The 26,784-nt window shown below is 37.3% G+C and overlaps 1 protein-coding gene across 2 annotated transcripts in view; it reads right to left on the reverse strand.

The window, feature by feature from the left end:
• The window catches only part of NBEA (neurobeachin), a gene marked incomplete at its 5' end in the record, with an annotated part of 454,102 nt that overhangs the window by 115,260 nt on the left and 312,058 nt on the right, over nucleotides 1-26,784 (reverse strand). The window contains one exon of one of the 2 annotated variants that reach the window (XM_084201079.1): nucleotides 26,242-26,333. The exons of the other annotated variant lie outside the window; for it this stretch is intronic. Of the gene's footprint in view, nucleotides 1-26,241; nucleotides 26,334-26,784 lie in introns of those variants that run through there. 2 annotated transcript variants of the gene reach the window in all.

Below are 26,784 nucleotides of genomic sequence, written 5' to 3' on the forward strand. Positions count from 1 at the left end.
CTTTTTGCCATTTATAGTGGAATGAATCCACAAAAATGATTTTTCAAACTTATTGTTAAAAATTTAGAATATGGGAAGAGTCTGTCTGATCCTGCTGAGATCTTTATTTATGAGACTGAGCAAAATACTCCTAAAACTTTTCCAATTTTGTTGAAGCATACAGTGAATAACGTCAGGAAGTAATATTTTCCCATCTCCGTACAAACAAACTAAACAGACCCCAACTAGAGAGTGAAACAACCCAAAATATATTTTACTTGAAAATATCACTTTTTTTTAAAGAAGAAAAACCTGCTTATGGGCAATTACTGTCCCAGATGTGTCAGGATCTGACAATAATGAGCTCCTTTGTCCACTAGAGGGCAAGGAGTGGGAAATTAAAATATTGAACTGAAACATTATATATCTCAACAAATACTTTAAATAAAACTCCTGGTAGTACAAGTAATAACATAAGAGTAGCACAATTCAAGTTAGATGGAACTTGTATTATTTAACTGTCTGAATTTTCTTCAATGATAAATGACCCTGTTCAGTGAGGATAGTAGTACATTCATGCCTCCAGAACCCACTAACATCCAAGAGTTTTCATGGACATTGAACTTCAAAAGGTTTGATGAGAATTGCAGAGCTGTTTGATTTTACAAGACTGCATCTTATCCAAAACCCACTGAAGTTGCTCCACATCCTTCCACTGATTTCAGCAGCTTTGGATAAAATGAGACTGATTGAAGAAACATAATTAAAAAGTGGGTGGAGCAGCACTAAACAAAATCAAACAGGGAGAGAGTAAGTGAACAAATCCCTCTCTTCAAATGATTAAGCAGTAAAATGAAGAGAAGGGCCATTGGATTGACTAAAGACAACCATAATATCCTGATCTTTTACAATATCACTGCATTCTGTAAATACAAAGAAAGGTGTATTTCTGAAAAGGGTTGATGCCTTACAATGAAGGCATCACTATGTCTTGTCAGAACATCCCTCTGGTTCCCTGCACAGGGGAATTCCCTGGGCAATTAATCTTCTGTTTAGTATGAACACATCAGTTCAGATACTTGTCCAAAACTTTCTATAAAGACAGTGGGTTCCACCCTGCTTAGTTCAGTCCATGTATGAACAATATATGAATAAAATAATGAGATTCCTTTTATAATGATGAGTCAAGCAAACTCATCTAAGAATTTCATTGTCAAACTGGATTCTTTCCTGGTTGCATAAAGTCCCCAGTGGCTGTAAGCCACCTGAGGCATATGCCACATGTTGACATGGTAAAATTAAGGCGTACAGGATTTTCAAAACACTGGTAGGTGAAACAGTAGAGGGGAAAAAATATGCAAATTTGTTTTTGTTTGCATTTTGCCTGCAAAGCTAAATACATTTCTTCATGGCTTAGCTTAAATACAGAATCATGAAGAATTCTGCTGCGCTCTTTTGAGCATTGCTCGTCATAGCAAATTAAAATCTCCGGAGGCCAAATGTTCTCACTCTCTACCTCCTTCTCCTTTATAACACACAGGCTCAATAAAGTCAAACAAACATTACACCAAGCAGCGATGGGACAAGAGGAGCACAATTAGATTCCCACTTTCTCCATGATTCTTGGAGTTTTCCAGGAATTTTTTGCAAGACATTACACTGCTGAATACTGGAACAGGATAGGCCAAGCTAAGTGAAAAATAGGGCATGGACCAACTGAATTCTCTTCCTCAGGACAAGAGAGTTGGGAGCTAGGAGCAGAATCTTTGCATCCTCTTATAGAGCCACAAATTTACTATGTGCTTTGGGAGAAGACCTCACTGATATTAAGCTGTCTAGCCACTGCCAATGTGGTCTAATTAGAATACTTCAATACATGTTTAATTTAAATTTAAAATAGAAGATAAAAGACTGAATATGATATCTCCAGTCAGATATATTATGCAGTCTGAATTTGCATTAGAAACAACTCCATTGAACATAAATAGGAAAATTCACAAGGGTTATCTTATCACTGATCATCTATTGATAATTATTTATTGATAATGGCAGTCATTTTAGACTTTTCTATATAGCAACTGTACTACACACTAGGACAAAGTAAAATCCACAAAAAGGAATGTGATCTGACCTATCAAGCACAGAAATGTCTTCTCCATGTGGGATGACCCAGTTTCCAAGTTACATTGTTCAAGAAGGTTATTACAATAGATACTGTGCTAGGTCTATGCGTAAGAACCTGCACATTAATGAAATAATCTTTGTAATGAACCAGAATAGTCCTAGGCTCCTGTGAGGCTCCTTACAGCATCATTTAATTACTGGGCAGCACAACATTCACACTGCCAAAACAACCTTCTCATGTTTTTGTGCTAATATACCAAAGCATAACACTGACCAAAACTGCTATGTACACTTTTTGCACACATATTTATCAATGGTAGATAAATGTACTACAGTTCAGTGCAGTCCCCTCCCAACCTAACCCATTACACAAAAGGTAGCAGAAAAAATCCTTCTCCCACAGTATCTCAGCTCCAGACTCGGCCAGTGAGTAGGCCTGTGCTGTTGACCTTAACTATTCTATTTGAAATCCTGTCTATGGCTTTACTGTATGGGAATAGTTCAGTCTAAGAAACACACAACTTTATGAAATCAAACCACATTTTTATTTCTAGAACCAGCAATCAATCAAGGCATATTTCCCCCCCCTCCTTTCTTCTTTCTTATCAAACTGGAGGTTTTCCTCTGTCTCTCTAACACCAAAAAGGTCCCTAACAGAGAGCAGATGAGAAATTAATTTATTTCCTTTTCTTTTGGTGTTAAAACTTTGAAATAATTGTAATCAGTTAAGAAAAATAAAACAAATAACAACTGCTTGCTTCAATTCCCTATTCTTAAATAAACACAGAAAAGAAAATTAAGGAGGCTCAATACTTTGCTCTTTGAAGGCTTAAATCACAGAATCCATAATCAGAATATAAGCAGCTATGTGCTCTTAATTATTCAGGTCTCTGACATTCTTTTTTAAAATTAAAATGTACCTAGAGATAACATCATTAACAGGTGAAAATATTCTGTATCTATACAATATTATAGTGGCTTTTAAAACTGTAATTTTATATCAAGATTTTGAAAAGCAAATGGCACATTTTAGAAACTGTATTCTGCTGCTACAGAATCAGTCATATTCTGCCGCTAAAATCAGCTGCTACATGGAGAATGTATAGAAAGTAAGGATGGTAATTGAAATTATTGACCCAGTGATAACTCTCTGAGTAAGCAAATCTTGACTTCAACAGGAATTATACTTGAGTTAACACTGCAGGTTTGGACTGCCCAATTGCCAAATGACTTCCTGTTTCTTCACCTTGTATATTAAAACCTGTAAAACCTCGATGCCTTGACATAATTTTATGTTGTCACTAATGTCACAGGACACCCCAGTTTGCCTTTGTGCTCAGAAGAAGCCCCTCTGCTGACATCTATTATGTACAGTCTGCTTCCATTTGCAACTGTGCAATGCAAACAATGTGTAGGGAACGACCTGTTCAGTTCCACACCATCGACAGATAAAACTGCTGAGCTCAGAAGCACAATTAAAAGCAGTAGCTGTGATAAAAAAAAGAACATCCCACCAGTTTACTGCTCTGATCACAGGAAGACTCCAGGAGTAATAGCCGTTGTGTGTTTATGGAAGCAGGGAGGTGACTAAAAAGTGCCCTGTCAGTTTTCAGCTCTGTCTTGCCAGCTGCATTAAAATGCAGCCCTGAGCAATTTTTTTTTTTTTTTTGTCTGGAATTTCAGGAGCAGAGAGTACAAAAGAGCTGATGAGCAATGAATGCTTCACCCTTCCTCAATTAATCTTGTCTCTCTACCTTTGCTTTTGCTTTCCCTCTACATGAAGGTAATAATGACACCCTCATCCATTATCCTTTTATCCCTGTTATTCTCGTGAAATTGCTTAATAATATGTTACAGATTCGTCTTCACTCACATAATTCTTCCTGTCATTTGCAGTATATCATCCTGCAAACATACAGCCCACTTTCACTGGCCGTTCTTTGAAGATTATTGTCAGTGACATCTTCAGGATGCGTTTGGAATCTGGAGCATCATTTCCGTTGCGATGGGGAATTACACTGACTTATCTGTCATTGCCAAAAGCACAACAAGCAATTCAGTGTTAATGCAAAGGTAACACAGGTTTTTATCATGCCGCCAGAACAAGAGCTCTTGTAAATTTATGCTAATATGGCCCTTTTATAGTTTAATAACCTCCTCCCCTACTGGAAAAAGGGGCACATGCACACGCACGAGCACACACATATGCACACTAGCACCCACACACGCTGGTAGTTCAATAATCTGTGTCACAGTGTGGTAGGTAATTTGTAGCTGATCCTCTTGTAATTATTTATTTTAAATCTTTTTATGAATGCTAATCTTATATAGTACAGCAGATCTCCAGTTTTGTTAGACACATGAAAGTTATAAGAGGCAACCGAACAGCTCCTATTTCTAACAGCGGGTATCAACTGTGAATGGTTCCCATTATACAAATTCCCTATTTCTCAACAAAATTATAACAAATCAGTTTTTTTGATTGTTGGGGCTTTTTTCCCCCCTTTCTTTTCTTCTCTATAAGGCCATGGCTGCTTATTCCATTTGCTTTCCTCATCAAGAAATCCACTACTACAAACGAGTCCTTCTCCCTGATCCAGGGTGGCATTCCAGAGGGACCCTGGCGATCCTGCCTGCATGCCAAATCTGACAACACATGACAAGCCGGTCGGCGTGCAGTAATTTGACTAATTATACCGGATTAGAGCATATTAATGCAAGCTGTTTTCTCCAGAGTTAATGACCTGCTGACTGGGTTCCGTAAGGCCCCACTAGGTCTGCAGACAGCTAAAAAACAAAACCCTGCTTTCTAAGCCCTCGTCATTTCGCATCAGCAAATGAGTATATCAAACTACTGAGCAGCAAAATTCAAGCGACATTTTGTGTGCTACAAACCAATGCAGCTTTCCCTAACTTTCCACCTCAAGGGTTTCTTTGATATAAAATTAAAATCTACTTTTTTTCTCATTTGTTGCCGTCCTGCAATGCAGAGTCCAGAAATTGAGGAGAATTTTTTTTTCTCCTAGATATCTCCCCATTTTTTTTATCAATGAGGACATGGGAGAGAAAAATAACTTATGATCATTATAATACTGTGTGATTTCATTACTGTTTTATCATTATATATTTTTTAACAAATAATTCAGCATTATAAACAATTTTATGAAGTGAGGCTCTCAAATGAAATGTGTTTTTCAGGAGCTTACAACCCATGAGATAATTACTTTGACTCTGGTTTTTTTCATTTACTTTTTTTCTAGCTGAATAATTTTTTCATAAATAGATTGACTGTTGTTTTAAATTATTTTAAATGAATGAAAAATATTTTCCAAACTCAAATTAAACTATTTAAAAATAATTTTATTTTAAACTTTGTCTTGATTTAAAAAGAGGTTGTTAAGAACAAATAATTTTGACGATATGAATTAATCAGGCTGAAATTGAAGCTTTCCCCCCCCCAAGAGCCATGGATAACCTTTAGCAATATGATGAGGGCTTTGCATGTATCTGTGTGCATACAATGTAGGTTCTCATACTCCAAATACAGAATCATGGTTTCCATTTAATGACTTTAATGTGTACATACATACATACACATATAGATACATACATACATACATACATACATACATACATACATACATACATACATACATACATATATGTATAAAACCAAATTATCTTACACAAACATTTAAATTATCCATTAAGGATTCTAAAATAAATTCACATGTGGAGCTATTCATGTGCACAGACTCTTGTATTCTTATTTAGAATTTTGAATATTTCAATACTCCAGTGAATACTGAAAATATGCACATTTAGCAGAAGTCAACAGTAACTCTTTTTCTTCTTTTTCTAATGCTGTTTTGGTTTTGGTTTTTTTTAACATATGTGTGTGTTACTTTCTGGAAAAACTAGCAATATAAAATCAAACTCCTGCTACATTTTTCTCACAATACATGCAAAAGTGGTCAACTGAATTGCAGCTCAGATGCACATATTTCCAACATAAATGTATTGCAGATGCAAAACATCAGAAATAAGTTTATTAAAGAGAAAACAGTATAAGAGTTTTTGCTAGCACTAGACCATCTTATCATTATAATTGCACATATACATTTGTATCCTATGTCTCAGAAAGGACTAATGACCTACATCCAGTACATAAGATACTCAGGGAACCAAATCCTGTGCTTAGGCCCACATGTGTATCTAGCGTAACCCAAATGGAATTTAAAATTAGTTTACCATAAATGAGATCAGAAACATACTCATTTAAACCACAAGGCCTTTGAGTCAAATTAAGCTTCGTACAGTCCACTATCAAATTAGTTATGCTTTGCATTTGTAAGCCAGAAGAAAATTGAGCTATTTGTGACCTGTGCTTGCAGAAAGCATTCTTTCTTTTCAGTGAGTAAAAAGAGGGTCTGAAAAACATTAGTTGTGCTGTAAAAGTCTGAGAGGACTAGCTCCATCAGGAAATTGGTAATGGACTAGAGACCTTAACTCTAATTTACTGGCCTACATAGAGTAGTTTAACCAAATCCTGGTCTTGCCTTTAATTACCTTTAGAAAGACCTCTACTTTGCCATCACCCCAAAGAGCCTGAGAATTGTCACCCTTGGACTGCTCTTCAATAATCTATGGAAAATGAGATGTCCACTGCAACCTGAAAGGCAATTATCAAATGCTCACAGCAAAAGGGCACCACACCCTGGCATTCCTGTTGGCACTCTCAGCAGAGGACTGGAGAGTGAATGGGTATGAAGGCTACTAAACTGTCACCCTTAAGGGGGATCCTTCAGGTCATGGGTGAAGCATATCAGGAGGGCAGTGTGGGAAAGGCAGAACTGTTGCTGCTCATGCATAAATAAAGGACTTCGGTCTTCAGGGCTGTCAATCCAGCATCTTTCAATAGAACTAAATTCATTATACACAAAAAGTGTAGATAGCCCCTCTAAAAGGAATAAAGCTGCTCTGACACTGCCCTGGATACTATCTAAAATCAACCAACTAACTAAAAAATGAGGTAACTTTTACAGTAAAACTAGGTTTAGTAGCCAGTTTTATATATTAGAAGTAAGAAGGAAAAACAAAACATATGAGATAATTGGTGAGTTTGTTACAAGAAAATTAACTTCATATTTCAATATAGATAGATTTATATGACAGACAATATGCTTTGCACCAACACAGAAACAGTCAAAAATGTAATTTTTAAAATGAGGAAAACATTTGTATAACACTGAATAGCAGTTAAAATGTACACACCAATACAGGAAATCTCAAAGTTTAGATTAAAAGCCCTTAAAGCTTCATTTCTTTTTTGATTTTATGGAATACAGACTTACTGTAAAGGAAGAAATATTTAATTCTTGACTTTATGTAAGTTCTAAACCTGTTTATCTAAAATTCCAACCTGACAGACATTTTTAGGCTTTGCTTGAACAGCCTGATTACCATTCACATCTTCAGATCTCTGTGACACTGGCATGAAATGGTGACTGGGTGATCTCCTGGAAACTTACATGGCTGCATAAATCATGCTGTTGTCTTTTCTCTTACAGCTATATAAATCCTGGTGGAGAGGGTCGAAGGTTTATGATATTAAGGCCTTCTCTGCTAACTTCCCAAGAGTTCGAAGGTTGTGCCTTCTTTACATAAAAGCGTCCATATGTACATTTGTAAAACACTCTACTGAAGTAATGAAATTAATATTTTTTTTCTATTATTGTGTTTTCTGGAAGATAAATAGGAACTAACAACTGTAATGTTCACCAGTCATAAACCCACTTTTCCCTTCAACTTATGAATTCTGTCATAGCAGCTTTGAAATATTTTACTTTTCCCTGCAGACCACTTATGCTCCAAAGCATATAAGAAAAACTATAATAAAAGGATGCACCAAGAAGCCAAACAAGACTTTTACTCAGCAGAGATGAAGGTGTTCACTAGTTTCATTTTGAAGAATGAATAAAGCACTTTTCAGCTTGTCAGGCACAAAATATCAGACTATAAAATAGGTTTCATATTAATATAATTATTTCATAACCACTACGATTCTTCATTTGAGTTTGTTAAAATTTTGTAAAGAACATCTTTTCAGGTATGATGCTAAAACTATTAAATTCAGTACCACGCTAAAGATAACCAGGTTAAGAAAACAATAAACTGCTATGTGCCGAACAGATACACATCATCGTCAGTCAGAAGACAACATATTATAAATCAGTGATGGAAGCTGTCTTTAATATTAGACTATCTTTTGACACCCTATTTTACCTAGGCATTGCATACAGCACTTGGAATAAATGTTTCTATATTCAAGTGACTGGGTTCTCCTTGAACTAAAGAAACCAAGAAATAAACAACCAAAATCTGTGGCATTTGAAATCTCATATTATCCCGATCGTCTTGGCTATCCAGAGCTCAGAGCAGCCCAAATATCTCCAAACAAACTTTTATCATACAATTCACATTGACTCAATTAATGATTCTAATTTATGCAAAAGCCTTAAGAGATGGGGTGACAAAAGAAAAAAAAAAACCAAAGCTAAACAAAATACATGCCCACACCCTATTTGTTACTATTTGAACTCTTGTATTCCAAAATTAGGCAGTGGTTTTGAGGAAACAAAATCACCACAGGGGGCATACATTATGAAAAAATTGTATAGTCAGGAATTTTATTTGATCAGTCATTGTGCCCACTGCAATCCAAACTGAAAATACTTTCCCATTTTAAAAGAGATGGACAGAACAAGTTTTAAATTATTACTTGTTACTTTCATCAGATGCATCATATTAATATTTCACTGAGAGCTGAGCATTTTAAAAATGTATTTATGGGTGTCCAAAACCCTATAGCCAGATATTCCTGTCTAAATGCAAGCAAAGATCTGACTGACTACAAAAGCAGACTACATTAAATGCAATCACCATTTATTATGCAGATTGCTGTTGAAGGTAAATTCTCAACAAATGAAATTCAAGAGACAGGTGAAAATGTTTAAAAAATTATCTTTTAAGGGGCATTTCCTGAAATTTAAATTCAATGAGCAATAATCTATGTAAAGTTTTTGATCTGGCTTAAGTATTACCTAATAACGATGGTGCTAAATAAAAATTACTAGAAGGCTACAGCATCTGCAAAACAACAAAAAAGGCTTGCAGCACAGACTCCATGAAACATTTAGCTGGTATTTTCCACACACTGATCTAGTGAAAAGGGGTAAGCTGTAAAAATGTGCTTCTGAGAGTTTCAAACCATATTGTACAGAAGTCACATCAAATTAATACTGAGGACCATTTAGAGCTTTTATTCTGAAAAGCTTTTGAAAAGGGATTAAACTATGAAAACTCGCATGATACTAAAGTACCTATTAATGGGTTTAGGGGGGGAGGAACAATGAAAGTGTTATTTTTAGATAAATCGTTACTTTGTATGTAGCTGCACAAAGCATTTGCTAAAGAGACACTGCAACAGTTCTCCAGCAATATCCCACACGTCTAAACACTGATTAGCAGGAGAATTTTTCTTGTCATTAAGAACAATCTTGTATAGAAAAGAGTGTCTTATGGCTTTCTCTTTAATTTTTGACAATTTTTATAAATAATTCATTAGGAAAACGTAATAGTAGTTAAAAATTGCATAAGTAAAACAGCACCATTTTTAGATGACTCGTTATTGTTGAAAATGCAATAGAATGTTTGTAGTCCTGTATACGCACGTGTGATTATCGAAAGCCTGGTAACTAATGATATAAAAAAAAGTTCACAATGTATCATATACCTAACACGCAAAAAAAAAAATGTTTTCGAAAAATAACAGGAAACAGCATGAATAGTGAGAACAAGGAACTAGGGTAGTTGTCATCTCATCAAAAATAATGAATGCTCAAGAGATTTCTAACTTCATCTCTTCCCAGCCATTTGTCCGATAACAATAGACTACCAGGAGAGAAAAGACTAGACGCAGAATGTGCTCCTCTTCCTGGGCTCTAGCTAGCACCTGTAACCCCAAACAGCTATGTACCAGCTGAAATCCACATGACGACAGCCCCAAAAGACAACTGGAAATGTTGTTCCTAGCCTGCTGTGCCTTCATTCAGCGGCGGGATGCACCACATGGTGGATGACAGCTTTGTGTCTGCCCCATCTTGCAGCCTCCCCTCCTCCCTCGACACACAGTCGTGCACACACAAAACAGTCTTATGGCTAATGATGCAAACATGAAGTGTAAAGTCTCCTTAATTTGACCCTTGTTAAACTCCTAATTGGATTGAGGCGGTCTCAGAGTGGAAAGCAACCCTGGATTATTCAAGAAAGCTTTTACAAAATGAAGACCAAATTACAAAAGGCTTCCACTCTGGCTGCAGGACACCACAAAGAACAGGCAATGAATTGCAGCTGTCACTTAAGTTAAAAATCTAATCAATTGCCTTTTTTTTTAAACAGGTAACTTTTTGAACAGTTTCTTCATTGTGATACTCTTCAGAGTGTGCTTGACCCAAATTTAATAAGCTGCTATTAAAGCAGAAGAGCAGCTGTAGAGCAAACACTGTAGAATGATACCGTGCATTCAGGCTCTTAATGATTTTAAAATGACTACAACCATTGCTTCATTCAAGAGGAACAAAGCTCAGGGCTCTTTGCTCAACAATGTCTTAACACAAACTGTCTGAACAGACAGCATTCATTTGTCCTTCATGAACCCAAAAGGTCAGCTGCATTGCTGAGAACATCTCAACAGTTTAATTGTGTTTCTCCTGTAGGAAGACTGAGAGGAGAAACTTGGGGATTCCTTGTGTATGAAAACTAGCCTTTCTTTCTTTTTTTTTTCCCCTCCTTCCAAGGAAATATACAGCTTAAGCACGGAGACAAGGGGTGCATGATATGCAGACAGGTGTAAAACATGAAGTAATTATAGAAGCTCAAATTAGTTCCTAGGCCTGAGGCAAAAAAGAGAACAGTGCCTTGACAAAAGGGAATAGCAAATAAGGATAGCAAACAAAAAATGGCTTGAATGTGTAAATTAGCAAGAAAAATGAGACAGAAAAGCAGCTTTACTCTACTATTATTCACCACATGAGAACAGAGCAGCTGAACATGATCAAGAGGGCTTTGGAGGAGAGAGGCAGGCATCAACACCGAAACGAAGCCAAAGAGTGGCAGCTCCGCACTTTCTAGTCAGTCACTCATTATGTGGTGAAGTGCTCTTGAGAAGTGCCTCTTATACTTGACCTATCATATTACTTCTTCTGTAAACACATAATCCCTGCTTGTTAGGTGGTGTCAACACTAGCATTCATTCACTGTGGTAGTCCTTTTGTGTATAGACACTTTAGAAGTGCTGCCAAAACCAAAGAATTGACACCATAATAAAACAATTTGAATTTCAACCAGGTAAACAGATCCTATGAGCTTCTGGGAGATGTACTGTGCAGAGCACTACATCCAGTGTCCCTTATTTGAGACAAAGCTGCTTTCTTATCACAAAACCATTTTTGTGCATGTGTCCTTTTAGCCAGATTAACAACAACCTAATGATTACCATTAATAAAGGAACAGGTTTAATAACTGGAATTACAGCCACTGCACCTTATTTGCTTCAGTCATATGGTAAAACAAAAAAAAAAAACACCAAAAAAAAACCCCAAAAACCCCCACAAGAGTTGGCATACTTTTATTATGAGCCAGCTAAGCAGAAAACCTGAAACAACAAATAGTATTTGTGCAGAAGTGACCACTTCCTGAATGAAAAGTATTATTTTGCTTAAGCTCACACACAGCAAATAAAACTAGTCAGCTTTTACTATTAAGGTCACATGAAAATCATAAAATCTGTCAGTTTTTATGCCACAATTTCATCCCCTTTAAATTCCAGTTGTATTTCATACAGAAATGTTATACTTCAGTCTTTGTGGGACTTATGTCTGATTATTATAATTAGATATTTAGATCTTCTACTCAAAGCTTATACCTCTTGTTGAAGGGAGAAAATTTATTCTTAAGAACACTTCTTTTAAACAAGAAGTATAAATAAGTGATTCTGTGCTTCTGCATTGAGGAATTCTAGGTAGACTATCAGACTAGCATTTATGAAGAGCTCTGAACAGTTTTGCAGTCTGTAGGACTAAAAAGATGAATCAATCTTCCACTGAACACTTGAAAAAATATGAGCAAACTTTCTGCTATACCACCAAGTATCAATGAAAAACCACACTAGAAAGGTAGTATTTGGCTGAAATGGCAATTTTTACAAATGAGTCCAGAAAAGGACAAAAGGAAGACTCAAATACATTAGTGCTCCACCTCTCAAAGCTGCAGACCCACAGTAGCACTGTGTGCATCGAAAGCAGGGAGAAAGTACCATTACAGGCTTGATATTGCAACAAAGTGACATGTGCATTACTGCAGCCATGTCTAAAAAAATATCATATTATCATGTTACACCAAGGCCATCATCTTCCTGCCCTTGATTGCCAAGACTTTTTATTGGGTTTTCTTGGGCTGGAGACTTAGCATATGTTCTTATATACATGAAAATTTTGCAGCTGAATGCATTGTATCCATGCACTGGACTGTGCATTCCTGGGAAACCATGACACTATTCGTGTTTGATTCAGTTACTTTGCTACTTGCCTACCCTTTGTTCCTCAACTCCTCCACCTGGGAACAGGAAAAGTGAAATATTCCCTCCTGTACTAGCCACTGCATCTTGTTCAAACACCTCTGATTAAATTCTCAGCAGCCTCAGAAGGAACATCAAATGTAAATCTAATTCTCACACGTTCTACCTTTGTCTTTCAGCTGATGCTTCTCCCAGTCCTAACCCCTAAACAGAACTTCTTCCCTACATCACTGTCTGGTTAGAAATGCTATTTTATACTGACTTTAAGAAAAAACAGATATACCAGCCACCTACGGGATGAAGTAGCCATTTCTATTTATTAGAATCTTTTTACCTTTTCCACTATGTCTCCTTTCTATTTACTTTCAAAATTTCTTGCATTTGTCAAAAATTAGACAGTAAAATGAGGCCAGAATAACATATTTTTTACTTCTCTAAGGCAACATAGAAATGTGTGTCACTCTATAAATATTAAATGAGACCAGTGACAAATAACATAGGCCTATGAATGCATCCCTCATAAGTTTCATGTTTAGTAACATTTATTTGAGAACATACAGCACCATGTAAAGGTAGCAAATTCAGCACTTTGTACATATACAAAGGTCTTGTTCAGTCTTTCTCATTAGGACTTGATCTAGAAGGTAAAGAAATACCAGCCAACATGTCAATATAGTTATCTACACTTCTAAAGGTTTGCCATGTACTTAATTACATGTGTTCCCTCAAAACTTCTGGATTCTCTGTTTCCCCCCTCTTCTCAGATATATTGTTTCCCACACAGAAAAAGCTTTCCTTTACTGTACAGACTTCACAAGCCTCTGGACAGGTTAACCTTTAGGTCAGGGAAGGATGATGAAGAGACTGCTGTCACTGTCTGGGGCTCTGGAGAGCAGCTCTTGGAAAACTACCTTATTTGCTTTCACAAAGCAATGACTTCTGCCCACAAAAGCAGCAACTACATTGAGGCTGGCTCAGTTCAAGCACAGCCAAGAGTAATTCTGGAGCATGTTGACATTTTACAGCATATTCACATCAGAGTTATCACATGGACCAACTGTGATTAGGTGTACTGGTAGATACTCTTTAAAGCTGGGATTTCTGCTTAGCATGGTATTTATGTGAAGAAAGGCCTACAGTTTCTACTTTATTTCAAACTTCTTTAAGCAAAGAACTACTTCTTCCTCCCTAATTTGTTCTCTGTCCTGATTCCCCCCTTTGGAGTTTTATATTGATTTTTTAGTCCAGTCCCTTCAATGAAACAAATTTTACTAGACATTTTTACATTAATTTTGCCTGAAAAATTTTCATGTCTTTCATTTCAAATTCATTCTTCGATCTCTTTTCCCTCTTTGCTCTTCAGCTCATTCACTTTTTTTCCTAACCAAAGCACAGATGGTTTTTTGCTTGTCTTCTTGTTTGTGGTTTATTTCTTCTATTTCAAAGAATTGTATAAACGTCACTAAAGTGGTATAAAAGTTGAGGGTTTAATGGAATCACTGTAATTTTGACTGAACAACATATACAGTACCACAGGGTCAGTGTTAGGTTGGAGTTAAAATTCCTTATGCATTTAGTAAACTCAAATGGGCCAGCATTTGCTTTACAAGCAGTCCAGTATGTCCACTGTGTGACTGATCAGCACACAGGAAATATGACAAACATTCATTTTTCAGATATTTTTCAGAATTTCTAGAAAACAGACAGTCCAGCTAGGCAGCCAGACCCCACAAAATTGGGAGACTACCAGTGAAAGTGGAAGGTAACGGCTTACCAGGAAAAAGTCTGCTGCTAACACAGGTGAGATTAACAATTTAAAGCCCAAAAAAGCACCTCAGCTTCTCATTTCTAATTTTTGCCAGTTATCACTGCAGGTACACTACTATTTCCTAAATACGCACATGAAAAACTACTTTAATCTATGCATACCTGATAAGCATATCATATTCACTAGCCATAGTATGGCACAGCATGAAGAAGCTTCTAGAATCAAGGTGACTTAAATGGTAATTTCTGTCAAAAAGTTCATGTAAAGAAGCAGAAAAATGAGAATAGAATGAATGCTGCTTACAGAAGAAAGCAAAATAGTACAGAGAATGAAATGACAGCGGCAATTCCCAGTTTTTGGAAGGTCACACTCTGCTCTGAAACAAATTCTTCCAGAGACCAACTAAGACATGAGTTCCTGCATTGAAAGTTTGGTCAGTGCAAAAGAGTGACTGACATGTAAGCTTCACTGACCCAACTACATCTGATGTAGTTAGTGTCATTGTTTTAGCTAGTGCTTGATTTGAACCATAAGTCTTAAATATTTTATTGAATGTTTAAAATTATATAGAACAGGTGTACTCTGACTTAATGTGAGAAGATTACTCAACAGCAACACCACACTTGAAAACTGTAATATTTGCATAGCACAAACTCATAATTCCAGTTAACTAGTCTTCAAATTTTTGACAATCTTTCTCCAAGGTAAACAACTGATCATTTTTAGGCATGGTTTTTCTAATATACCAGTCAGTGTACATTGTCATGGTCCTTTAACAAAAATACACAAAAAACCTTAAAAAGCTTACAAAACACTCAAAATCCGTGTTTTCATCTGTGATATGTATCCTGTCTAAGGATTTTAATTATAAGTATGTGATGACAATTTAGCAGGCCTCTTGCAATATCTGGCATGGTAACCAGATTTTATGTGCTCCATCCCAAAAATCAAAATCTATTGTAATTGTATCATCAGAGAAGCCAAACACAGGTCAGATTTTTTATCACTATTAAAAAAAAAATATCAGCATGTAACAATTGTTCTCAGAACCTTTGTATATGGAGGAAGTTCTGAACAAAGCATAAAGACCAAAACCAAATTCTGCTTATTTAAAACAAGCAGAATGTAACTGCTACTTTATGATACATTTGTTCTCAGAAAACCAGCCATTTTCCAAATTGTGTGTTTCAATACATATATTATATACAGGTAGTCACACTCATGATATACAAACAGCACTTTTACCTTCTGATGGTTATTATCTTGGGTACATAACACTGCAATGCACACAAATTTAGAAAAAAAAAAGAAACCATCATCAGACCTTCTGACGCTTTTACCTTCATGGTTATCAAGATTAAAATTAGGAAACTCTTATTTTGTTTCCTTTCCCAGTGATTCAAAATCCTGCTGATTTTGAAAACTGCTACCAATACTATAAACTTCACTACTGGGACAGGCTATAGCACAGGTAAACCTCAGATCTGCCAGTGACCACACCCTCTTGCCTAACATGATAGCTAAGGTGTGTGTTACACTATTTGCTCCTCAGAACTAGAGAACTTCTCGCCCCCAGGGCTGCAAATGTTGTCTTGAGGCACCCCAGGTTGTCTTCACAAAATAAGCTAAAACAATTCATTCTCAATAACATTATTTTTTTCTACTCATGCAGCCAGTAAGAAGGATGTAAACTGTATTTTCTAGTCAGCTGTTTTCCCACCTAACAAAATGTTTTTTATAAAATGTATACTTCCCCCATTCCTACAAGTAGTAGTTCAACTTTTAACATCTCCCTTTTTTGAAAGAAAGAAAGAAAATTTTGTTCAAATACTGAAAAAAAAAAAAAAAAAAGCAAAAGTCTTTCAAATCTGGATACAGAGTTGGGGGTGAAAATGGAAGAAACTGATATAACTGAAGACAAATATAACTAGAGACTATTATTACTGAACACTGATGCCAAGATACTTATAAAAACATCCAGCCTCCTTGGGTAGCTGTGAATCAGGTAGATGAAGTGACAAACCTTAAAGCTTCTGTGCACATCATTACTCTGTGATTTCAGAGGCATGTTAGCCTCTTGGAAAAAAGATTTTTAGAATTATCCTGGCCAAAAAAAAAAAGAGTATGAATATTTCTGGTATAGTAGATGAGTCCCACTAATATCAGTGGATTTACTTGCCTGAGAGCCTGGTAAGTCAAGATAAATTAGGGGGAGAATGATAGATCTAAGGTTAAATAAAGGTTGACACCCAGGCTTCAGTAATGGATTTTTGTTGTTGTTGCTTTATGAAACCTGCAAAGCTACAAGGTATTTTCTTCCAACTTTTAAATCCTTCTTTCCACAAAATATCCCCACCTATCAAAACTCAGATTTCATAATAAAATCTGCTTTGCTAAAAGGTATGAAGGGAACCCAAGCTTAACTTATGGGGTTTAGAGAAACTCCAAGCCATTTAACAGCAGTACATCTAAGCGGGATACTGTGAGTCTGGAAAAAGTAAATGACTAAACAGGAGCCATTAAAAAGCCAATATCCCTAAAGTTACAGATCCCATTTATAATTTCAATCTGACTCTATATTTTTTAACAGATGTAGCCAGCCAATATCTTTGTAATTAGTCTGTGGTACACTGAATAGCAAATTTTCTCTGATGGACTCAATACCACATGCTCCCATACATGTCCAAAGTGGAGGGCACAATATAACCATTTTACAGAACTCTCAGGAATCAGACAGGAGCAGAATAAATCACTCTGTGAACAAGCTGTGTACCAGGCTTCATTAGTTATAATTACCCCCAAAATATGCTCAGCAGAATGCACACGTGTCATCTGGGAGTGACACACAATAGAGTGGGCAACTTATAAACTCCTCCAAGCACAGAAAGAGTCCATAAAACAACTGGCTTGTGCATTTGGATTCATGTGATAACACCTCCTATTGCATAAGCCACCAGATGACACAGATGGGGCAAATCCAAACAAGGAACATTTCTTTTGTATAGGCATTGGACTTCATTTGATGCCTATTCAACCAACAAGCTGAGAAAGCTGAGGATGAATCACTAGATCTTTGTCTTTTTCACTTCCCAGATTGTGCTACACTTGCTAAAAATAATAAAATGTATAGTTTTAAATACTTTGAACATAATGACTTACAGAAAAGAAACAGTGCAACAAAACAAGACAGGATGTTAAATTTAACATACTTAGACAAAAACAAACACTTGTCCCCAAACTTCAAGACGAAACATTTCTAATATAATATTAACTACCATCTCTCTTTCACACATCATATTGCCAAAAGAGCAATATGATGTGAAGGTCTTTGAGAACACCCATATCAACAATCAAATCCATTATTTTCTGGAGAAAGTAATATTAATTACTATTATGTTCATTAATCAGATTACCTTTCCTTTAATGACTACCACTGAATCAAATACATTGCAATTATTGCAACATTGATCTCAACTTTCTCTGTAAATTTGTACATTTTTTTTCCTTCCTCCCATACTTTCTGCAAATCATAGTAAGGTTTTTTTTGTCTGGGACATTCCTCCTATTCTCTTTCCATCCATATAGCATAATGCTCCTGGTCATCTCATTAAAAGTCTTTCCACATCTTTTCTGTAGTTTTCTACACAGCCCGCTGCTGTGGAGATGTGTTCCTGAAAATACTGGTGTAAGTACTTGTTTACTGCAATAAAAACAGGCTCTAGCTCAAAGGGAAACTGAAATTCATATGCAGTTCACTGCACAGATGGATTTAATGGCAAATATAATATTCTAGTTAAACATGCTCATATATGTCAGCATTTTAATACAAACATGGAAATATATACTGTTTTGATGTTACATGTGTAGGATAGTGCATGTGTACACATACTGACATGACTGTGCCTATGCCTATTCACTTTTGTATTCAAGTGTATAAACACATGGAAATAGACTCACAGAAAAACACGGACAGATGTACATGCACACATTCAAAAAGTACCCTACACCTTTGGGTGGCATATTCAGCCCTTGTACTGCGTTACATTTCTGACTTGCTGTAAAGAACTATGTAAAATCTCCACATCTGTTAGCTACTTTCAAGACAACGCAGGAAGCAACTCCAAACCTCTGACTGTAGAGTATATCTAAATTAGCAATATTAACCATGTGACACTGAGTTCTGTGAAACCACTCCTACCCACAAAATAGATACCCAGTTATTTTTACAGAGTGGAGCTAACTGAAGTTCATAGACTTAGAGTGGTAACATGAACTGCCACAGAGAGAGCTGAGTATATCCACAATACTTAAGATCAATTAAGGTCTATTACAAATAGCAGCCATTAACCTGTGATCTGTCAGATCTGTGCATCAGTAACACTGTGTGGATGTAAGCAAGGACAGAATTTGTCCCACTTGGCCCCATTTCTGTGTAGTGCAACTGAGAGGTCAGCTTCAGCATTCATGCATTCAACACCAGCGAGCTCCATAGAGTGCTCACAGGCACAGTGGCAGCAATTTCCTATTTTTAAAAGCTCAGAGAAGCAAAACCGATTTGTGAATATGAGTGCTATGGTATTATTTGAAGTCACTGCCTTCTTATCATTTTTTTCCCCTTTTTAAAGAAACAGATATTGAAACTATCCCAGCTAATAATTTCATTCTGACACTTGAGTTTAAAAGGTTAAGTTACTATCTGAAGAAAGGTAATCTGACTGCCTTTCATAGCAGCCTGCAAGCTCTGCAATCTGCATAGAGAGGGGCATTTGTCATCATTAGCTGAGCAGTGACAGCTGGCACCTAGGGTGTCCCAGATTTAAGAAGTGGCAAAGGCACTCTTTTGCCTTAAGTTGCCATCAAGTATAGCATGTTTCATAAGGAGCAATATTTTCTTATTATTATAGAGCAGAAATAACAGCAGTGAATGCATCTGTATTTTTTTCATCATGAAGAACTGGCTGATATACAATTAGCAGTTGCCTCTAGACAGCAAGACACCAGGTTTATTCCACGAGCAAATATCCAATTCATGTCACTTGAAAATAACTACAATTGGCTTAAAATTAGGGCAGTATATTTTCCTTCAGAGATATTTCAGACTGATTGATTTGTAGATTTTATTCATGGACATGACAAATAGTGAATAAAACACTGTTTTTAACTACAGGTATAGTACTGTCACTCCAAGCTAGGAGCACCTAATTGCTTAAAACAGACAGGTTATTAGATATAGGGGAAAAAATAGTCCTACACTGGCATACAAGCTAATGCAGTATTTAATGCTCTGAAAGAATACCTGATGAAGCACTATTTTAATAGCAGCTTTAGAAACTTAAAGTATATTTTCATAGTGTGTTTAATAACTAAATTTGATTGAATCTTTTTTTCAAAACAGTTCCACAAAATTTTGCAAATGTATTCATACTTAAGTGTGTATTTAATAAATGGAATGGGTTACAAGTCTATGAAAAAAGTTGTTTTCATACCACCATCAATAATTCAATCTATGAAAGGTTGAATAAATGGTTTATAAAGATTAAGAGATCCTGACTTGGTTGTTTTTACAAAAACAAAATACAAACCTAAAAATTAATATACCTTGACATGAAACAAACAAACAAAAAAAACCCCAGCAAAACAACCCACTAACACAAACCAAATAAAATTTAAAAAGCAAATACAAAAAACCCCTAATTTCTCCACAGTCTCTCAAGTTTGGAAACATAATCCATAATGCTAGATGTTGCATTATTATGTAAAATAGTTTTTCACAAATAAAACTAATTTTTGTGTTAATGTAAAATCTATGCAAATACATGCAGTCATTTATCAGGGAAGCTGACAAGCATTCCATATTGGAGAGGGAAAATGAAACTGCCTCAAGAATAGAGGCAATTAATTATTTCTGTATTTTCTCTTCCTCTGTCTTGAGGCACAGAAGTTATCCATCCAGTTAAAACAGCAAATGAAATAAAGAGATTTTTTTTTTTATTTAAACACATATGGCTTTTGCCTGCAATACTGATCACCACAAGGTCTACAGATGCCCGTGGCTAAATTGTACACTGGCAGATGCACACAAGGGAAAACTGTGTTAATGCAGCGTGGTGAACAAAACAAATGAAGAACTGAATTTTGGGGGGTGGGGATAGAGAGGACTTTTTTTACCATGTTGAGATACAGTTTGCCTACAAAGGGTGAATTAGGTTAGCCATAGATTTAGCCTAAAAAGTTTCTTTTAATCCCCTATGTCAAAAATCTGAATATACATACAGAAGAAAACATTCATGTAGATGCTTGCAGTTTTCTAATGTACAGATTATAAATAATGGGCTTGCAAAGATAAATGGTTATATTATTTCATCTCTACAATTAAGGACTAATAATACATAATGAATGTACTCACAGAATATAATGAGAAAACTGTTGTCCAACATACTTGCTGCCATTTTTAACCTATTTAAAGAAGCAGTGTCGTAAAGTGTAGGTGAAAATGGCAAGCATTACGGCACAGCCTAGCATATGCCATATATTCGTCTGTGCTTCAGAGGGCTAGTAAGAATTCTGCACTTATTAATTGTTCCTTTTCATAAGGTTATTTTAAAAAAAAAAAGTGAAAATTGAACCCAGTTTATTCCTGGAAATAATTTGCAGAAGTAAACAAGAAATAGAATTGGTAAAATATTTACTGAAAATACGATAGAACCATGTTGATCACAGTAACTTCTCCCTCAGTAGGCCTGTACACACTGCATAACCCCATTAAATTCAGTATTGACCTTAAAAAAAAAGTAAAACCCCACAATTTTTCCCATGAAAGTTTCCCTTTATTTTACAAAATATTTTTTTTAATCAACTAAAACAGTAAATAAATAAGATTCATAAACGTGGAGTCATAAAGGTATCTCCTTTGCCTCATCTAAAACTAAGGAGTCTTAAGAGACAACACCGTCACTTCCCTAACAGCTACACTGTAAATTTTTATCTTCTTTTCAATAGCACTAATATATTATAAATTATAACTTTCTATAAGGCAATATCTATTTCAACTATCAAGAAAAACTGACAGTAATATTCCTTTCAGATAAACAGATATTTCCACAAGCTAATATTTCTCTTTAACAGTTTGACTGGATATTTATAAAACTACAAGACTACATGTTATTTCTATAGCCTTTGTCGTTTCAGGGACATCAGCACTATTCCACAAAGGATCTGCTTCTTTATATTCTGTCCTAGAGCTGGCCTAAAAGTGGGCAGGGAAAAGTAGGAAGGACAGTAGGTGATGTAGGTTAAATTTTCAAATTCAAGTAAGAAGGCAACTGGAGGGATTTGCTGCCCTTAATAGGAGGCTCAAATTTCCCCTAGAAAAAATATTGTGTTCTACAATGACAATGTTCCACCAGTAAAAAAAAAAAAAAAAAAAGTTCAGAGTGGTGGTGGGAAAATACTTTAAAGGCCAAAAGATCTAAGTATCATATTTTTCCTGAGAAGATCTTACCTCTTCTTCCTTAAATAATAAGTTGGTTGACATGTTTCTATTACAGTTATAGTTAGCATATTTTTAGGAACAATAAGTATTCTTAGTGAATAGATTGCCTTTATTTAAGACTGCTAAAATACTCTGTAGCTTTAGGGAGTTTAGAAATAGTCCTGAATATGTGAAAGTAGATGAAAAAACAAGAGATTCTGAAAGCATAATCTTTCATCTGTTTCTCTGAATAACCTCACCGACCTCAGAAGGGTTTTAGAGTATATTGGGGGGGCATTTTTGTGAGAGCATGTTGTTAAAATATGGACAAAACAGCAATGTCCTTTCTCAAGAAGATATTTTAACACTATGGCTAAAGCACAATGAAATTAATAGGGAAGTGCTGCTTGACAGAAGTGTAGTTATTTGAGCCAAAAATATATTTCCTCACCAATGCACGCATTTGATACATTAGATATTTTAGAGGCTCACTGTATCTCATCCTCTTCAAATGTTAACCTCCAAGTGTTTTGGCCCTGATCCTGCCCATGATGTCACTGGTGCTTTTAGGCTCACAGAGAAGTGCATGGGCAGTTATTTGCAGGATCAGGGCCTTCATAAGGTTCAACAAAACGTATTAATCACTTACAACCAACTCACTCAACTCCTCCCTTCTCTGTTATTTGGAAAGAAAATACTGGAGAGCTATACACTACATTAAAACTAGAAGTCTGCATTGAGATATGTTAGGTATGTCCTTCCATAGCTAAATCAAGATGAAATGAGTTACACAGGTAATTTACCATAGTTGTGTAATTGTAAAGAGAGAAGGCAAATTTAATTTTGAGTTGGAGGGACATAAGATGTCCAAAGTATTGACAGCATGAAAATTAGTAATAAACACATAATATGACCAAATGTATACAAAATATTGGCACTTACTTGTAACTTCCTATTGGCCGATGTTCAAATGTGTTAAGCAATGTCTTCTGCTAATTTCAGTATCTTCAGCAGCTACTGATGGGATGATGTAGTTTAGTTTGCTAGTCAGCATGAAACTAGCTTACAGAAAAACACCAGCCACAAAACTAAGTATGTTCAAGATATACCACCCTCCCATTTTGACTGTGCTAATAAGATGCTGAGTTACTCCTAAGACATAACACATTGCGTGGTGCCATAATTTATATAATGATGCATTTCAAATGCTCCCATCCTTCCATTTCAACTTATATTTTCTAACACTCTAGTCCTCTCTCGTATTCCAGGGCTAAAGTTACTGAGGGGAAAGATTGGTTTAGACATGAAGTCTTCAGAAGCTGCTCATCCAACACATACAGCTTTATCTTCAAGGGCAACATTCAATATTTTCAGCCACTTAATCATATACAGCAATAGGAAGTAAATGAGAGTTCCACAGTGTTGGATGGCCACTACAGATGCAGTAGATTAAAAGACGCTAATCCCCACTGATTCTTCACTCCTCTAGCAGTTCAGCAAAAAAAGAACATTCTCCAAGCTAGAGATCTTAAAAAAAAAAAAACAAAACAAACCCAATGTTGCACTACTTAAATAAAATGCTGTACTATAAGGAATGTCCGTATTTGGAGAAGCTGACGGATAAGTGAACCAAATGAATAATTCAATGCATTTTTTTCCTGCTTACATGTTTCTTCAGTTCTAGCCAAAATCACAATTGTGCAAGCTCCGTGTTTACTTTTGAGACACAACATTTTAGAGAAAACAAATCAATTACTCTTTTTTCCCTTAACAGATTGCAGATTAGAGGAATTTAAAGCATTAACAGTTCATCTGTATGACCTAGGATGACCAAGTCCAACAGTAATGCAAAGTCTCTTCATGTTTTTCTTTAATTTTTAATAGAAAGCAAATACATACACATTTAGTTTAACACTAATGAATGCTGTGTACTGTAAAAGGGACTATGTCATAACTTCTCAAAAAAAATTTTAAAAATTTGCAGAGAACTGTTCACAACAGAGAAAAAATGCTTGTGTACCAAAATACGCAGAACTTGATACCCACAAGCCTTAGCAATGAAGTGTAAAAGTTATTAAAATTGAAATATTGCAAAAATTATAGTAACTTACATCTGAACTTTTCATTTGCTCCTAAATTTGAAAGCAGAGGCAAAAAGTAAACTACAAAATAAGAATACAGAAAATTGAAGGTACTGTCAACTTCTATCACACACAAAAAAAAGACCCTGCCTATTTTATAAAATGTGGCACATAAAGCAAGCCCAGCACAAATATCTGTCTTTAGTTTTCTTACTTGAAAAAAAAAAAGTGAATTTATTGTTGCTGGCAGGATGATATGGATGAAATAACCAGGAAGAATTGAGGGGGGAAGGGGAGAAAGAGGAGCCAAGAAATCAGATACATTCAATGAGCCTTCAAACTTACTTCAGCAGTAGGGATAAATAATTTAATCAACTCAGCTTCATTCTTTTTCTTCCTACCTCCCTAGTGCAATTGGCAGATATTAAAAAATAAAACTTTAAAATTCATGAGCAGTTGTGTGTGGAAGAACTATCACTATGTAATAAGAAATATAAAGTGATATCGATGCAAGCTCTTTGTGTAGATATGCATCTGCAAGTGCATTTGAACTTACACTTTTCACCATTGAAAAAGAAATTATTGGTTAAATTTATATGCATGGCAACTTTTTTTTTTTTACTTTTTTTTTTTTTTCCCTAAATTGCAGTTTGAGGATCTGGGCGAATACAAAGATTTTCAACAACATTTGGCTTTTTGGCTAACATGAGCACTATATGACAATGCAATGTAGTTTGAAAGATTTGATATAACAAGCAGAGTTCAACAAATATTGTTCTAGTACCCCCTAACTAGGGAAAATACCTGAAAAACAGCAGTTTGGTAAAAGTCACCAATATCATATGGTACCATTATCATGACAAATGATCAATCATCATTTTAATGGGTGACTTTAATCCCGATTTTCCAAAACAACTTAATACTCAATAAACCCAGTAGAAATAAAATTCATTGCTGAAAAAGTGTTCCTTTTGTAGTTTACCAAGGATGCATTAATAACTTCAGAGAAAAATTAACTGAAGTGATCAGAGGTTTGAAAAATATATATTTTTTATATCATATATAGTAATATAGATAATAATTTTCGACGGCTAAACCAAACTGACTTCTTGTCATGGTAAACGATTGGGTCACTTCAACAGTCACATTTCAGCGGTGTCTGTGATGCCTAAATATATAAATTTTTAAACTACTAAATGTTTGGTGTGTGAAACTAAATGATGGAGTGAAGTTAATAGCGACCTTCAGTGTTAAACATTACCTAATCAAGCCTAAATCTAGTATTTCTCATAGCCACCGAGATACAATGAATACATATAACCTTGCATTACTTGGTATCATAGCTTAATCTTAGCACTACACATTGAAAACTCTGATTTAGTATCTAAAACGTAATTTTGGTTTAAATTAATTTTGCCACGTCATGAATGTTATGACTTCTGACAGCTTAAACGTACGACCTTTCCACTTTTGCCTTTGGCAAATCGAATCGCCAAGCTAAAACCCAGGGGGCAAAAATAAGCAAAACCTGGGCCGGAACATGCCCATCGCTAACGTGCAGCTCTGAGGCTCCCGCATCTCTGGGAAGCTGAGGGGTGCCCCCACCGCAGGAAAGGGCTGTTCCCTCGGCGGAAAGGGAGGAAGGAACAACCTTTTGTCCACCCGCTGCAACTTTCGGTTTTACCCGGCGCTAGTCTGCGACCCTGTGGGAAAGGGGCTCTTTGACATTTCCATCCCAAAGAAGCCGCTCCCGACACGGCAGTGCCGGCGGTGTCGAGCCGGACGGCTCCGGGAGCAGCGGCCGCCGCCCGGGGCGGGAACCGGGGCCGGACTGTGGCCGCCGTGGGCCTTCCCTCGCACCAGTCGGTCCCCGGGACCCGCCTGCCGGAGTTGGTCCCACCTTGACCGCCTTTCCTTCCTGTGCACGGCCCAGCCGTGCCCTGCTGCGGCCAACGCCGCCCCGGGTCTGAGGGCACGGCGCGACCGGCATCGCCCCCGGGCCCGAGGGGCGGGCTGGGTCGTGCCGGGCCCCATCCTGGGGCAGTGGGGCGGGATGTGCCGGGCCCGAGAGGTGCCTCCCCCTCCCCGCCCGCCGCTGGGGCCGGTGGCGGTGCCGCCGAGCCAGTTCTGCGTGCGCCGGCCCCCGCGGAAGGGAGAAGAGGGAAAAGGGAAGAGGGCCGACCTTCACCCCCGCCGCCAAGCAGGTTGCCCGCGCAGCCGGGGGCAGCCGCCGGTAGGAGCGGCGGGGAGGCGCCCGCCTGTGCCCTCGGAGCCAGCCCGAACTCCTGGAAGCGCCTGCTCCGGGAAGGCTGGGGCTGCCGGAGCCCGCAGCGCCGCGGCCGCGCACGCCACCGCCCCGCGGGGGAGGAGAGAGGGAGGGAGGCGGCAGCCCCGGGCCCGGCGCAGGGACGGCAGCAGCGCTCCTCGGCGGCGGCTCGGCAGGCACCGGGACCGGGCGCTCTGCGCCGCTGCCGCCGCCGGTCCCAGCGCGGCCGGGGGGAGGCACGCGTGTCCCGCCCGGCGCCCGGCCGGGAAACTAAGCGGAGGGGGGAGAAAGACCGGGAGGAAACTGCCTCCTCTCCGCCCCAAACAGCCAGAAAGTGGTCGCCCTTCTCCCGGCGGCCAAGGGCTGCGGCCGAGAAGAGGTAAGCTGCTTCGGGACGACCGGTCACCTGCAGTTTTTGAGCGACAGCCCCAGCCCTGCTCAACTCATGAGCAGGAGAGG

Source organism: Fringilla coelebs (assembly GCF_963513975.1).
Source record: "Fringilla coelebs genome assembly, chromosome: 2".
NCBI classification, from domain to species: Eukaryota; Metazoa; Chordata; class Aves; order Passeriformes; family Fringillidae; genus Fringilla; species Fringilla coelebs.